The sequence below is a fragment of the Pongo pygmaeus genome, chromosome 7, assembly GCF_028885625.2.
Source record: "Pongo pygmaeus isolate AG05252 chromosome 7, NHGRI_mPonPyg2-v2.0_pri, whole genome shotgun sequence".
In the NCBI taxonomy this organism is placed as follows: Eukaryota; Metazoa; Chordata; class Mammalia; order Primates; family Hominidae; genus Pongo; species Pongo pygmaeus.
Window position 1 is genome coordinate 124,473,540 of NC_072380.2, and position 15,056 is coordinate 124,488,595.

Here is a 15,056-nt window from a genome sequence, read left to right on the forward strand (position 1 = left end):
GAAAAAAAAATCTACACAACAACTAAACAACATTTAAGAAAATAGCAGTAGTAAATCCTTACCTATCAATCATTACCTTAAATGTAAATAGATTAAATTCTCCAATAAAAAGACATAGGGTGGCTGAATGGATTAAAAACAACAACAACAAGACCCAAGTACATGCTGGAATAGTAGGAAACTAAATTTAACAGCATATTAAAAAGGTCATTCATGCTGACCAGCTGGAAAGCTCTGCATTCCTATGGGGTGTGGGGAGGGGGTAGGCAGGTGAACAGGAGCAGGACAAGACAGACCACTGGTGAAAGGCTGAGCAGAGCATGAGCAAGACTGACTGAGTTCAGAGGGGAGGTGTGGGGAATGGATGAGACTGAGGGCAGAGGGCGTGGCCAAGAGGTGGGGCAGGATGTGCGAGTGACTGAGGGTGGGGGGGCAGGGCAGACCCAGGTGCGAGGTGGGGTGGGGAGAAAAAATAGAAAAAAAGATCATTCATTTGCCACAGTCGAGTGAGATTTATCCCAGAAATAAGGATAGTTCAACATATACAAATCAATCCCATTTAAAATAACTATAAAAAATGCTTAGAAATAAATTTAACCAAGAAGGTGAAAGATCTCTACCTCAATTTTCTGTGCTTCTAGAGCATGCTACACATAGAAGTCTTAGATCACCTGTGATATTGCATTTTTAACTAGTGTTTACATGTTTGCTTTGCTATTAAAATTAATTTTGCTAGGGTCATGTTATTGTTGTTCTTCTTGATGTTTCCTTCCTCTATATGGTCTTGACTGAAGCAATTTCTAAAAATATGCATGTTCAGTAAAGAAATCTGGATAAACTTTGTCTTCCAAACCAAATTGTTAGATAGAAGCAAAAAATAAAATATATTTATGTAGCCATTTTATAGTTTATAAAGCTATCCTTGCTCAATGCAATCCCTATCAAAATACCAATAACATTCTTCACAGAAATTGAAAAAATGCTAAAATATGTATGAAATAACAAAAGACTCTGAATAGCCAAAGCAATCTCGAGTATAAAAAACAAAGCCAAAGGAATAACACTACCTGACTACAAAATATACTAAAAAGCCATCTAAAGAGTATGGTATTGTCATAAATGCAGAGATATATACCAATGGAACAGAATAGAGATTCCAGAAAAAAACATGCATTTACAACCAACTGATTTTCAACAAAGGTGCCTAGAACACATATTAAGGAAAGGATGGTCTCTTCACTAAACGGTGTTTGGAAAACTAGATATACACAGAAGGAAGAATAAAATTGGATCTTTACCTTATATCATAACCTAAAGTCAATTCAAAATGGATTAAAAACTTAAATTTAAGTCATGAATCTGTAAAATTACTTGAAGAAAACATGTGGAAAATCTTTAGGACATTTGTCTGTACAATAATTTTTGGTTATAATCATAAAAGCACAAAAATGATCTAAAGCAGAAAAATGAAAAATATTTTTCAACCAGTCATGTCCTAAGGAGTTAATTTTCAAAACACATTAAAAAACCCAAGCAACTCAATACAAAAAAACAAATAACCCAATTGAAAAATGTGCAAAGGACCTGAATAAACATTTTTTAAAGAAAACATACAAACGGCCAATAGATATATGAAAAACTGATTAACATCACTAAACATCAGGAAAATGCAAATTAAATACCACAATTAGATATTACTTCACATCTTTTAGAATGGCTGTTATCTAATAGATGAATGATAATAAGTATGAGTGACAATGCAGAGAAAAGAGAATACTGGCATATTGTTGGGGGGAATGTAAATTAGTACAGCAATTATTGAAATCAATATGAAGGTTCCTCAAAAAATTAAAAATAAAATTACCTTATGATCTAGAAATCCCACTACTGGGTATATATTCAAATGAAATTAAATCAGTGTGCAGAAGAGCTATCTGCACTCCCATGTTTATTGTAGCATCATTTACAATAGCCAAGATATGAAATCAGCTTATGTGTCCTTCAATGGATGAATGGGTAAGGAAAACATAGTATATATATACAATGGAATACTATTCAACAATAAAAAGAAGAAACCCTGTCATGTGCAAAAACATGGATGAACCTGAAAAACATTGTGTTAAGTGAAATAAGCCAGTCACAGAAAAACTAATATAGCATGATCTCACTTAGACATGGAATTTAAAAATTTGAATTCATGCAAGTACAGAATGAATGGTGGTTACCAGGGCCTGGAATGGCTTATTAAATGAGAGAGATGTTGATCAAAGGATATTCAAATTTAGTTAGGAGGTATAAGTTTGGGATAACCATTTCACAAAATGTTGACTATAGTTAATGACAATATATTATACTTTTAAAAAATGCTAACAGAGTAGATCTTAAGTGTTCTTACCATATAATGATAACCATGTAATGTAATACATATGTTAATTAGCTTGATTTAGCCATTTCACAATGTATGTATATTTCAAAATATCATATTGTACACAGTGCATATATACAATTATATTAGCAATTAGAAAATTAAAAGGAGGATAAATAATTTTGTTGGAATACAGAGGTGTACACAAATTACTTTGAAAACATGAAGAATGAGGGCCTAATTCTTTCTGAGATAACTTGTAATTGTAGAAAAGGTATAAACATTCAGTAGGATTTCAGAACGTAATTAAGAAATTGTTAATTATTTAAAACAAAAGAAAGCATTGCAGACAATGAGCAAATTATATTAAAAATCAGACTTGAAAGCCCATGGTATTTTCCACATTAGTGTTAATGTGGTTAGTGTTAAATCTACACAGAAGTGATTTGGGAAAGCCTGTGACTGTGCATTGAGACCAGCCTCTAAATGCACTTATGTGGCATTACAATGAAGTTGGATCTAATAATGTAGGCAATGGTAATGTGTTCAAAGATTTTTAGTAGGTAGTTGATACCAAATCCAAATCTAGGTTAAGAAAAATAATAAATCTATGGATGCTGGAAAACATGCATTTGTTTATTGATTTGCTTGTTTATACATTCATTTCAAGAACACCTACAGACATCTCTTCTCTGCCAGGGACTGTTCTAGGTTCCTCGGGATATAGAAAAAATACAACTCACAAACTTTCTGTTCTCAGGGATCTTTCATTCTAGTGAGAGGATAGATGTGGTTTTCAAAAGTATAGAAGAACGAAAAATACATATGTTAACCTAAAAAAAAAAGAAAAATTCTAGTCAAAAATAAGAAAAAGAATAAAATTAAGATAGTTTTAAGATAAAGAATAACTAGATATTCCTGTTGCAAGGGAGGCTGAATATTCATGTGCTGAAAGACAAACATTTATTGAAGACCATAAAACGGAGGAGCCAACCAAGCAAAGATCTTGCTAGGAAAGGTAACAACAGGTTCAAAAAAACCCAAGACTGGAACATTTTGACAGTCCTGAAAATCAGCGATATGGTGTGTATGTTTGTCCCCTCCAAATCTCATGTTGAAATATGATTCCCAATGTTAGATATGGGGCGTGGTGGGAGATGATGGATCACTGGGGTGAATCCCTTATGAATGGCTTAGCACTATCCCCTTGGTCTGACTGAGTTCTTGCTCATTTAGTTCACACAAGATCTAGTTGTTTAAAAGAGTCTGGGACAGCCCCCGCCCCTTCTCTTTCTTGCTCCCACTCTCACTGTATAATGCACCTGCTCCCCATTCACCTTCTGCCTTCCTGAGGCCCTCACCAGAAGCAGATACTGGCACTATGCTTCCCATACACCCTGCAGAACCATGAGCCAATTAAACCTCTTTTTTTTATAACTTATCTAGTTTCAGGCATTCCTTTATAGTAATGCAAACTGAATAACACAATCAGATAGAGCTATTTTTTCAAATGTAGCTACAAGGTAGCAATTCAGGTTGAGAATGGAAAAAAGGAGGTCTGAGTGGTAGGTAGGTGACAGATTATTAAATCATCATGAGTTAAAATACATGGAAAGTCATTAAATTATTTAAGTAGAAATGTCATGTAATTGAATTTATCTACATAGAAAGGAAATTCTACTCACTATGTGATTGTGTGTGCAGAGACAGGGTAGAGAATGAAAAGAGAAATCTAGGAAGGCTTGAAAGCTCCCACAGATGCACATGGAGGTGACCTTGGAAAGGCAGAGAATGGATGCCCAGAGCTAATATTGACACTTTGAAAGAAGTCCTAAGAAATGATAGAGAAGTTCTGGACTAAGGGTGTAATGCATAATAATGAAATGAGAAGAGTTGATGGTTGTGAAAAATATATACGAGTTAGAGAGTAAAGGATGTAATATTTATAAATATGTATGTATATGGTGTATGTGTATATATAAACAAACACATACATACACACTCACACACACGTGTCTATTTGTATCTCTACCTTGTTTCAAAAGTGTTTTATGCAGGCAATACATATTGCTGTCATTTAAGCCAGTATTATCTCTCTATAATATTATATCCCCCAATAATAAATTATTTATTTAGGGAAATAATTAAAATAGGAAAAATAAAAATTACTAAGAAGATGATCACATTTCTGACACTATTTATAAAGCCAAGACACAGTGGCATGGCTAAAATACTTCAAGATCAAATTAAGTTTAATCACTTAGTATTTCTGTTTATTTTCTGTATGTGTATGTATTTGTCTACTCATATTTTTATGTCTCTAAACTAGCTTGGCAGCATTTTCTTTTTCTAACTTTATCACCTTTGTGAAGTAGGGCAACCTGATTTTACTTCCTTAATTATATAATTGATGTTTAAACATTACATTGAAGTAGAAAATCTATTCCATCTCAAATACAACCATTGTTTATCATTGCATTTTATAAAATGACTACTTTGACCTAGTTCTGGTTAGAATTTCATAATCTTTATAATTTGAAGTAAAGAAAAAAGTTGGCTTAGATCTTCTTCCTTGTGTCTTTGAAGGGTTGTAATTACCCTAATTATCTGCTCCAGTGCAATGTTAAAATGTTTTAACACTCCACTTTATCTGCTGAGGAATGTACTTAGTTTCTAAGAAGTTGCCATCTGTTTTTTATTTGAACACTCACCGTAGGTTAAAAAGCCACTTGTGTGTTCAGCGCTATCAACTTCATCCATTAAGAACTTCCTATTTCAAGGCAGACACTTGGCAAGTGACAGTAGGCGGTATAAAAGCAGGAGCCACAGTGCAGAGAAGTATCCAAATTTATACCATCTCCTCTCTCTTCTTTACCTAAAGAACATAGACTCTATTTTTTAAAACTCTTTTCTTTTTCCTCTTTAATCTTTTCATAATATCCAACAATGTATAATCACCTTTTAACTTTCCTTAGTTTCCTCCAGCTCTCTATGTTAATGTACATATATTTATGAAGCATTGTATAAATATTACAATTTGAGAGGAGGAATGATAATTAGTAGAATTTTAAAAAGGTTGAATGTCACAATAACATCGTGTTTGGATGTATTTAAAGCAATGTAGAAGACATCTAAATTTGACTTAAAGTTACAAAGACAGAATCAACTAGAAGTGCCAGTTTATGTCATTTACTGTACTGTAAACTTCCAATTCTCTTTAAAAGTTATTTTTCGCTTTAATTGACACATAATAATTATACATAATTGTTGAGTATACTGTGATGTTTCAATACATGTATACACTGTGTAATGATGAAGTAAAGGTAATTAGCACATATATCAGCTCAAACATTTGCCCTTCTTTGTGATGAGAACATTCAAAATCCTCTCTTTCAACTATTTTGAGACATACAAATGGCTCTGGTAATTCTACTGTGCAATAGGATGCCAGAATTTATTCTTTACTTTCTACCTATAACTTTGTACTCATTGATCAACCAATCCCCATCCTCCTCTCTCTTACCTTCCCCAGTCTCCTGTAACCACTGTTCTATTCACTACTTCTTTGTGATCAACTTTTTAAGATTCTACATATGACTGAGAATGTGTCTCATTTGTGTTTATGTACCTGGCTTATTTCACCTAACCTAATGTCCTTCAGGCTCATTTATGTTGTCACGTATGACAGGATTTCCTTTCCATGGCTGAAGAGTATTCCATTGTGCATATGTGCCACATTTTCTTAACTATACATCTGTGGTTTGACACTTAAGTTGATTTCATATCTTGGCTATTGTGAATAGTACAGCAATAAGCATGAGTGCAGGTATCTCTTCTACATATTGATTTAATTTTCTTTGAATATATACCCAGTAATAGGATTGCTGAATTACATCATACTAATATTTTTATTTTATTTTATTTACTTTTTGAGGAACCTCTTATTATATTAGGCCATTCTTGCACTGCTATAAAGAAGATTGGGTATTTTATAAATACAAGAGGTTGAATTGGCTCACAGTTCTGCAAGCCTTACAGGAAGCATGACAGCATCTACTGGAAGCTTCTAATCATGGTAGAATGCACAGGGGGAGAAGGCATCTCACATGTCAGGAGCAGGATCAAGTGTGGGGAGGTGCTACATACTTTTAAATAACCAGATCTCACAAGAACTCCCTATCATGAAGACAGCACCAAGCCATGAGGAATCCTCCCCCATGAGCCAAACACCAGGCCCCACTTCCAACACTGGGGATTACAACTCAACATAAGATTTGGGCAGGGACAAATATCTGAACTATATCATTTCATCCTTGGCCTCTCCCAAATCTCATGTCCATCTCACATTGCAAAATACAATCACGCCTTCCTAACAGTCTCCCAATGTCTTAACTCATTCTAGCATTATCTCAAAAGTCCAAAGTCTCATCTGAGACAAGGCAAATCTCTTCCACCTATAAGCCTGTAAAATCAAAAAGAAGTTAGTTACTTCCAAGACACAATGAGCTATAGGCATTGGGGAAACATTCCATTCCAAAATGAAGAAATCAGCCAAAAGAAAGGGGCCACAGGCCCCACGTAAGTTCAAAACCCAGAAGAGCAGTCATTAAATCTTAAAGCTCCAAAATAATTTTCTTTGATCCCATGTCCCACATCCAGGGCTCACTGGTGTGATGGGTGGTATCCCAAAGCCTTGGGCAGCTCTACCTCTATGGCTTTTCAGGGTTCAGTTTCTGAGACTTCTGTCACAGATTGTTGAGTACCTGTGGCTTTTCCAGGTGAAGGGTACGAGCTATGAGTAGATCTATAATTCTCAAGTCTGAAGGGCAGTAGCTCCTTTCTCACAGCTCCACTAGGGGACTCTATATAGGAGCTCCAACTCTACATTTTTCCTTGGCACTGTTCTAGTAGGGGTTCTCTGTGAGGGCTTCACCTCTTAAGCAGGCTTCTGCTTGGGCACCCAGGCTTTCTCATACATCCTCTGGAATCCTGGAAGAGGCTGTGAAGTATTCTTCAGTCTTGCATTCTGTGCACCTAGAGGCTTAACACCACTTGGAAGTTGCCAAGGCTTATGGCTTGCATTCTCCAAAATGGCAGCCTGAGCTTCACTTGGCCCCTTTGAGCCACAGCTAAAGATGGAGTGGCTGGGATGTGGGAAGCAGTGTCCCAAGGCTGCCCAGGGTAGTGGGGCTCTGGCCCTGGCCCACAAAAGCATTCAGTATTCCAGGGCCTCAGAGTCTGTGATAGTAGGGGCTGCCATCAAGGTCTCTGAAATGTCTTCAAGGTCTTTTTTCTCATTGCCTTGGCTAGTAGCTCTAGGCTCTTTCTTAGTAATACAAATCTCTCTAGCAAGTGGTTGCTCCACAGCTTGATTGAATTTCTCTCCTGAAAAAAGCTTTTTCTTCATCTACCATATGGTCAGGCCACACATTTTCTGAACTTTTATGCTCTGCTTCCCTTTTAAGTATATATTCCAACTTTAAGTCATTTCTTTGCTTTTGCATCTTAATTAGGCTGTTAAAAGCAGCCAGGTTACTTCTTGAACACTTTGCTGATTAGAAATGTCTTCCACCAGATACCCTAATTCATCACTCTGCAGCTCAAACTTCCACAAATCCCCAGGGAAGGGCCATAATCCAGCCAAATTCTTTGCTAAAGCATAACACATGTGACCTTTGCTCTAGTTCCCAATAAGTTCCTCATTGCCATCTAAGACTTCACTGTCTGTATTACTCCCAGCATTTTGGTCACAACCATTTAACCAGTTTCTAAGAGATTCCAAACTTTCTCTCATCTTCCTGTTGTCTACTGAGTCCTCCAAAATCTTCCAGTTCCAAAGTTACCCAGTTCCAAAGTTGATTCCACATATTTTGGTATCTATAAAATAATGTCCCATTCCCAGTACCAATTTTCTGGATTAGACCATTTTTGCACAGCTATAAAGAAATACCTGAGACTGGATAACTTATAAAGAAAAGAAGTTTAGTTGGCTCACAGTTCTGCAGAATTTACAGGAAGCATGGCAGCATCTGCTCCAGGGGAGGCCTCAGAAAACTTATAATCATGGTGGAAAGAAAATGGGGAGCAGACATCCCACATGGCAGGAGCAGAAGCAATGGAGGGAGTTGCCACATGCCTTTAAATGACTGGATCACACAGTAACTCACTATCATAAAGACAACACCAAGCCATGAAGAATCTGCCCCCATGATTCAAACATATCATCAGGCCCCATCACCAGCATTGGGGGTTACAATTCCATATGAGATTTGGGAAGGGACAAGTATCCAAACTCCATCACCTCTATATTTTTATCCATAATCACTGTACTAATTTACATTCCCACCAAAAGTGTGTAAGTTTTCCCCATTCTCCACATCCTCCCCAACACTTATTATCTAGCATTTTTATAACAGCCATTCTAACAATAGTAAGGTGATATCTCACTGGAGTTTTAATTTACATTTCCCTGATGATTAGTGGTATTGAGCATTTTTAATATACCTGTTGGCCATTTGTATGCCTTCTTTTGAGAAATGTCTATTCAGGCTCTTTGCTCATTTTTTAATGAGGTTATCTTTTTATCTGTTGAGTTGTTTAAGTTTCTTATCTATTATAGATATATATACATACACACACACATAGTTTGCAAACATTTGATCCCATTCTGTAGGTTGTCTCTTCACTCTCTTGATTGTTGCCTTTGCTATGCAGAAGGTTTTTAGTTTGGTGTAACATAATTTCCTAATTTTTGCTCTTGTTGCTTGTGCTTTGAGGGCTTAGCCAAAAATTCCTTGCCCAGTCCAATGTTGTGAAACATTTTCCCTGTGTTTTCTTCTAGTAGTTTCAGGGTTTGCGGTCTTACATTTATGTCTTTAACCTACTTTGATTTGAATTTTGAATGTGGTAAAAATAGGGGCTCCGTTTCATTCTTCTGCATGTGGAAATCCAATTTCCCCAGCACTATTTTATTAAAGAAACTGTCCTTTTTTTTTTTTCTTCAATTTATATCCTTGGAACGTCTGTCAAAAATCAATTGGCTATAAATGTGTGGATTTATTTCTTGGCCTCTGTTCAGTTCTATTAGTTTCTGTTTCTGTTTTTATGTTAATACCATGCTGCTTTGGTTACCTTAGTGTATTAGTCAGGGTTCCCTAGAGAGACAGAACTATAGGATACATATGGGAGTTTATTAAGTATTAACTTGCATCAATGTTCATCAAGGATATTGGTCTAAAATTCTCTTTTTTGGTTGTGTCTCTGCCCAGCTTTGGTATCAGGATGATGCTGGCCTCATAAACCACTGTTCAATGAAATAAAAGAGGATACAAACAAATGGAAGAACATTCCATGCTCATGGGTAGGAAGACTCAATATCGTAAAAATGGCCATATTGCCCAAGGTAATTTATAGATTCAATGCCATACCCATCAAGCTACCAATGACTTTCTTCACAGAATTGGAAAAAAGTATCTTAAAGTTCATATGGAACCAAAAAAGAGCCTGCATTGCCAAGTCAATCCTAAGCCAAAAGAACAAAGCTGGAGGCATCACACTACCTGACTTCAAACTATACTACAAGGCTACAGTAACCAAAACAGCGTGGTACTGGTACCAAAACAGAGATACAGATCAATGGAACAGAACAGAACCCTCAGAAATAACACTGCATATCTACAACTATCTGATCTTTGACAAACCTGAGAAAAACAAGCAATGGGGAAAGGATTCCCTATTTAATAAATGGTGCTGGGAAAACTGGCTAGACATATGGAGAAAGCTGAAACTGGATCCCTTCCTTACACCTTATACAAAAATTAATTCAAGATGGATTAAAGACTTAAACGTTAGACCTAAAACCATAAAAACCCTAGAAGAAAACCTAGGCATTACCATTCAGGAGATAGGCATGGGCAAGGACTTCATGTCTAAAACACCAAAAGCAATGGCAACAAAAGCCAAAATTGACAAATGAGATCTAATTAAACTAAAGAGCACAGCAAAAGAAACTACCATGAGAGTGAACAGGCAACCTACAAAATGGGAGAAAATTTTCGCAACCTACTCATCTGACAAAGGGCTAATATCCACAATCTACAATGAACTCAAACAAATTTACAAGAAAAAAACAAACAACCCCATCAAAAAGTGGGCAAAGGATATGAACAGACACTTCTCAAAAGAAGACATTTATGAAGCCAAAAGACACATGAAAAAATGCTCATCATCACTGGCCATCAGAGAAATGCAAATCAAAACCACAATGAGATACCATCTCACGCCAGTTAGAATGGCAATCATTAAAAAGTCAGGAAAAAACAGGTGCTGGAGAGGATGTGGAGAAATAGGAACACTTTTACACTGTTGGTGGGACTGTAAACTAGTTCAACCATTGTGGAAGTTAGTGTGGCGATTCCTCAGGGATCTAGAACTAGAAATACCATTTGACCCAGCCATCCAATTACTGGGTATATACCCAAAGGATTATAAATCATGCTGCTATAAAGACACATGCACACGTATGTTTATTGCAGCACTATTCACAATAGCAAAGACTTGGAACCAACACAAATGTCCAACAATGATAGACTGGATTAAGAAAATGTGGCACATATACACCATGGAATACTATGCAGCCATAAAAAATGATGAGTTCATGTCCTTTGTAGGGACATGGATGAAATTGGAAATCATCATTCTCAGTAAACTATCACAAGGACAAAAAACCAAACACTGCATGTTCTCACTCATAGATGGGAATTGAACAATGAGAACACATGGACACATGAAGGGGAACATCACACTCTGGGGACTGTTGTGGGGTAGGGGGAGAGGGGAGGGACAGCATTAGGAGATATACCTAATGCTAAATGGCGAGTTAATGGGTGCAGCACACCAGCATGGCACATGTATACATATGTAACTAACCTGCACATTGTGCACATGTACCCTAAAACTTAAAGTATAATAATAATTAAAAAAAGAAGAAAAAAAAAGTATTAACTTACACGATCACCAGGTCACATAATAGGCTGTCTGCAAGCTTGAGGAACAAGGAGGGCCAGTAAGAGTCTCAAAACTGAAGAACTTAAAGTCCGATGTTCAAGGGCAGGAAGTATGCAGTACAGGAGAAAGATGTAGGCTGGAAGACATAGTTTTGTAGTATGTTTTGAAGTCAGATAGTGTGGGACTTCTAGCTTTTTTTTCTTTCAAGATTGCTATGGCTATTCAGGTTCTTTTATTCTGTCATACAAATTTGAGGATTTTCTTTTATTCCTGTGAAGATTGTCATTTATATTTAAATAGAAATTACATTGGGTATGTATTATTACTTTGGATAATATGGACATTTTAAGAACATTAAACCCTCCAATCCAAGAACATGGAATATCTTTCCATTAATCCGTGTCTTCTTTAACTTCTTTTTTTCTTCTCTTTTTTTTTTTGAGATGGAGTCTCGCTCTGTCACCCCAGCTGAGTGCAGTGGTGTGATCTTTGCTCACTGCAAGCTCCACCTCCCGGATTCACCCCATTCTCCTGCCTCAGCCTCCCCAGTAGCTGGGACTACAGGCACCCACCACCACGCCTGGCTAATTTTTTGTATTTTTTAGTAGAGACAGGGTTTCACCACGTTAGCCAGGATGGTCTCGATCTCCTGACCTCGTGATCCACCTGCCTCGGCCTCCCAAAGTGCTGGGATTACAGGTGTGAGCTACCGCGCCCGGCCTTCTTTAACTTCTTTCATCGGTGTTTTATAGTTTTCCTCACAGATCTTTTGCTACCTTGGTTAGTTTATTATTAGTTACCTTAATTTTTGTAGACAAAGTAAAGGCGTAGTTTTTTTTATTCTTTTATTAGATAGTTCACTATCAGCATATAGAAACACTACTGATTTTTGTATATTGATTTCGTATCTTGCAAGTTTACTGTATTTGTTTATGAGTGCTATCTTTCTTTGGTGGAGTCTTTAGTGTTTTCTATATATAAGATTATGTTGGTTTGCAAACAGGAATAACGTGACTTCCTTCTTTCCATTTTGGATGGTTTCATTTCTTTTTCTTGCCTAATTGCTCTGATTAGAGCTTTTAGTACTATGTTAAATAGAAGCAGTGAACGTGGGCATCCTTGTCTTCTTCCAGATCTCAGAGTAAAATCTTTCATTTATTCTGTGCTCAGTTTGATGTTAGCTGATTTGTCACATATGGCCTTTATTGTGTTGAGTGTCATACCTTCTATATTTAATTTTTTGAGGGATGTTACATTTTGTCAGATGCTTTTTTTGCATCTATTTAAATGATTTTAAAGTTTTTTGTCCATATTTCTGCTCTTATAATGTATCACATTTATGGATTTGCACATGGTAAGCCATTCTTGCAGCACAGAGATGAATCCCACTTGATCACAGTGAATGATCTTTTTAAAGTGCTTGAATTCAGAGTGCTGATATTTGTTGAGGATTTTTATATCTCTGTTCATCAAGCATATTGGCCTTAGTTTTCTTTTTTAGGTCTTGCTTTTTTCTGGTTTTTGTATCAGGGTGATGCTAGCCTCATAGAATGAGTTTGAGAGTATAAATGTTTCATAGATTTTAGCAGAGAGCCATCAAGTCCTGGGCTTTTTTTTTTTTTTTAATGGGAGATTTTCCATTTCCTCATAAGTAAATCTTAGTAGATGGTATGTGTCCATACATTTATGTTTTTTTCAGGATTATCAAATTTGTTTATATATAAATGTACATAATGGTCTTTTATAATTCTGTGTATTTCTGTGGTATAAATTGTTATGCTTCCTTTTTTTACTTCTGATTTTACTTATTTGAGTTGTCTTTTTTTCCTTAGTAGTCCAACTATCAGTTTTTAAATTCTATTTTGATAAAAACAATTCTTTACTTTGTTGATCTTTTGTATTGTTTTTCTAGTTTTTATTTATTTTTTATCTGTTCTTTATTATTTTCTTCTTTATGCTAATTTTGGGTGTAATTTGCTCTAGTTTGTTGAAGTGCATTGTTGTGTTATTAGAAACCTTACTTTTTTGATGTAGGTGTACATTGCTATTAACTTTCCTCTTGAACTATTTTTCCTTTATCCCATTAAAGATTTTGTATGTTGTGTTTTAATTTTCATTTTTCTAAAGTAATTTTTACATTTTCTTTGTAATTTATTCGTTGACACATTGGTTGTTCAGGAACATGTTGTTTGTTTCCATGTATTTTTAAATTTATGAAGATTCTCTTGTTAGTGACCTCTAGCTTTATACTGCTGTGGTCAGAAAATATACTTGATATAATTTCAATCTTCTTGAATTAATGAAGACTTTTTTTCTAGCTTAACGTATAATCTATCTGGTAGAATGTCCTATAGGCAGTTGAAAAAAATTTGTATGTTTCAGCTGTTGAATGCAGTGTTCTATAAATAACTGGTATGTTTATTTGACCTAGGGTGAAGTTTAAGTCTAATATTTTTGTTGTTGTTGACATTTCTGTCTAGATAATTGGTCTACTGTTACAAGTGGGATGTTGAAATCTGGTATTATGGCATTGCAGAGTATCTCTTCTTTAAATTTAATATTTCCTTTATATATTGGTGTTCTCTCATGTTGGGTGCATATATGTTTAAGATTATTATATCTTCTTGCTGAATTCTTGCTTTTATCATTATGCAATGTTCTTCTTTGTCTCTTTTTACAATTTTTGATACAAAGTCTGTTTTATCTTGCATAACTATAGCTACTTCTGCTTGCTTTTCATTTCCATTTGCACGGAATATTTTTTCCTTCCCTTCACTGTCAGTCTGTATGCATCCTTTGGTTACATAAAAATACTCCAGGCTTTTTCCATTCTGCAACATTTTATATTTTTGTTGCCTTAATTCACATCTTTATATATTGTGTGTTCCCTTACCAGTAATTTCAGCTGTTTTTTTTTTTTATCATTTTGACTTTTCACCTTCATTCTAGAGGTTTGAAAAATTTTTATTGCATCATTACATTACTGGAATATTTTGAGTTTGATTATAAATTCACCTCTACGAGTGTTTTCTGCTTGGACATATTTTCATGATAGTAACTATTGTCCTTTTATTTCCAGTTATAGGACTCCTTTAAGCATTGCTTGAATTTCTAGCAGTAATACATTTCCTCAGCTTCTACACATCTGGAAATAAATGTATTTCTCCTTCATTTCTGAAGGACAGATTTGCTAGATATTCTTGCTTTTCTTGGCTGATTGTTTGTTTGTTTGCTTTTAGTACTTTGAATATATCATTTTATTCTCTCCTGGCCTGCAAGGTTTCAGCTGATAAATCTACTGATAGCCTAATGGGGGTTTCTTTATATGTGACTTGATGCATTTTCTTTTTCTGATTTTAGAATTGTTTGTCTTTGACTTTTGACAGTTTGATTATATTGTGTGTTGGAGGATACCTTTCGGGGTTGAATGTACTGGGACTTTCAAGCTTCCTGAGTTGGAATGTTCATATATCTATAAAGACTTAAGAAGTTTCCAACACTATTTTTTGTGTTCTTTTTGTTATTTTTTTGTTTTTATTTTTTGAAGAAAGAGTCTTTCTTTTTCATCCAGGCTGGAGTACAGTGGTGCAATCATAATTCACTGCTGCCTCAAACTCCTGGGTCCAAGGGCTCTTCCCACCTCATCCTCCCAAGTAGCTGGGACTAAAAATGTACACCATTATAA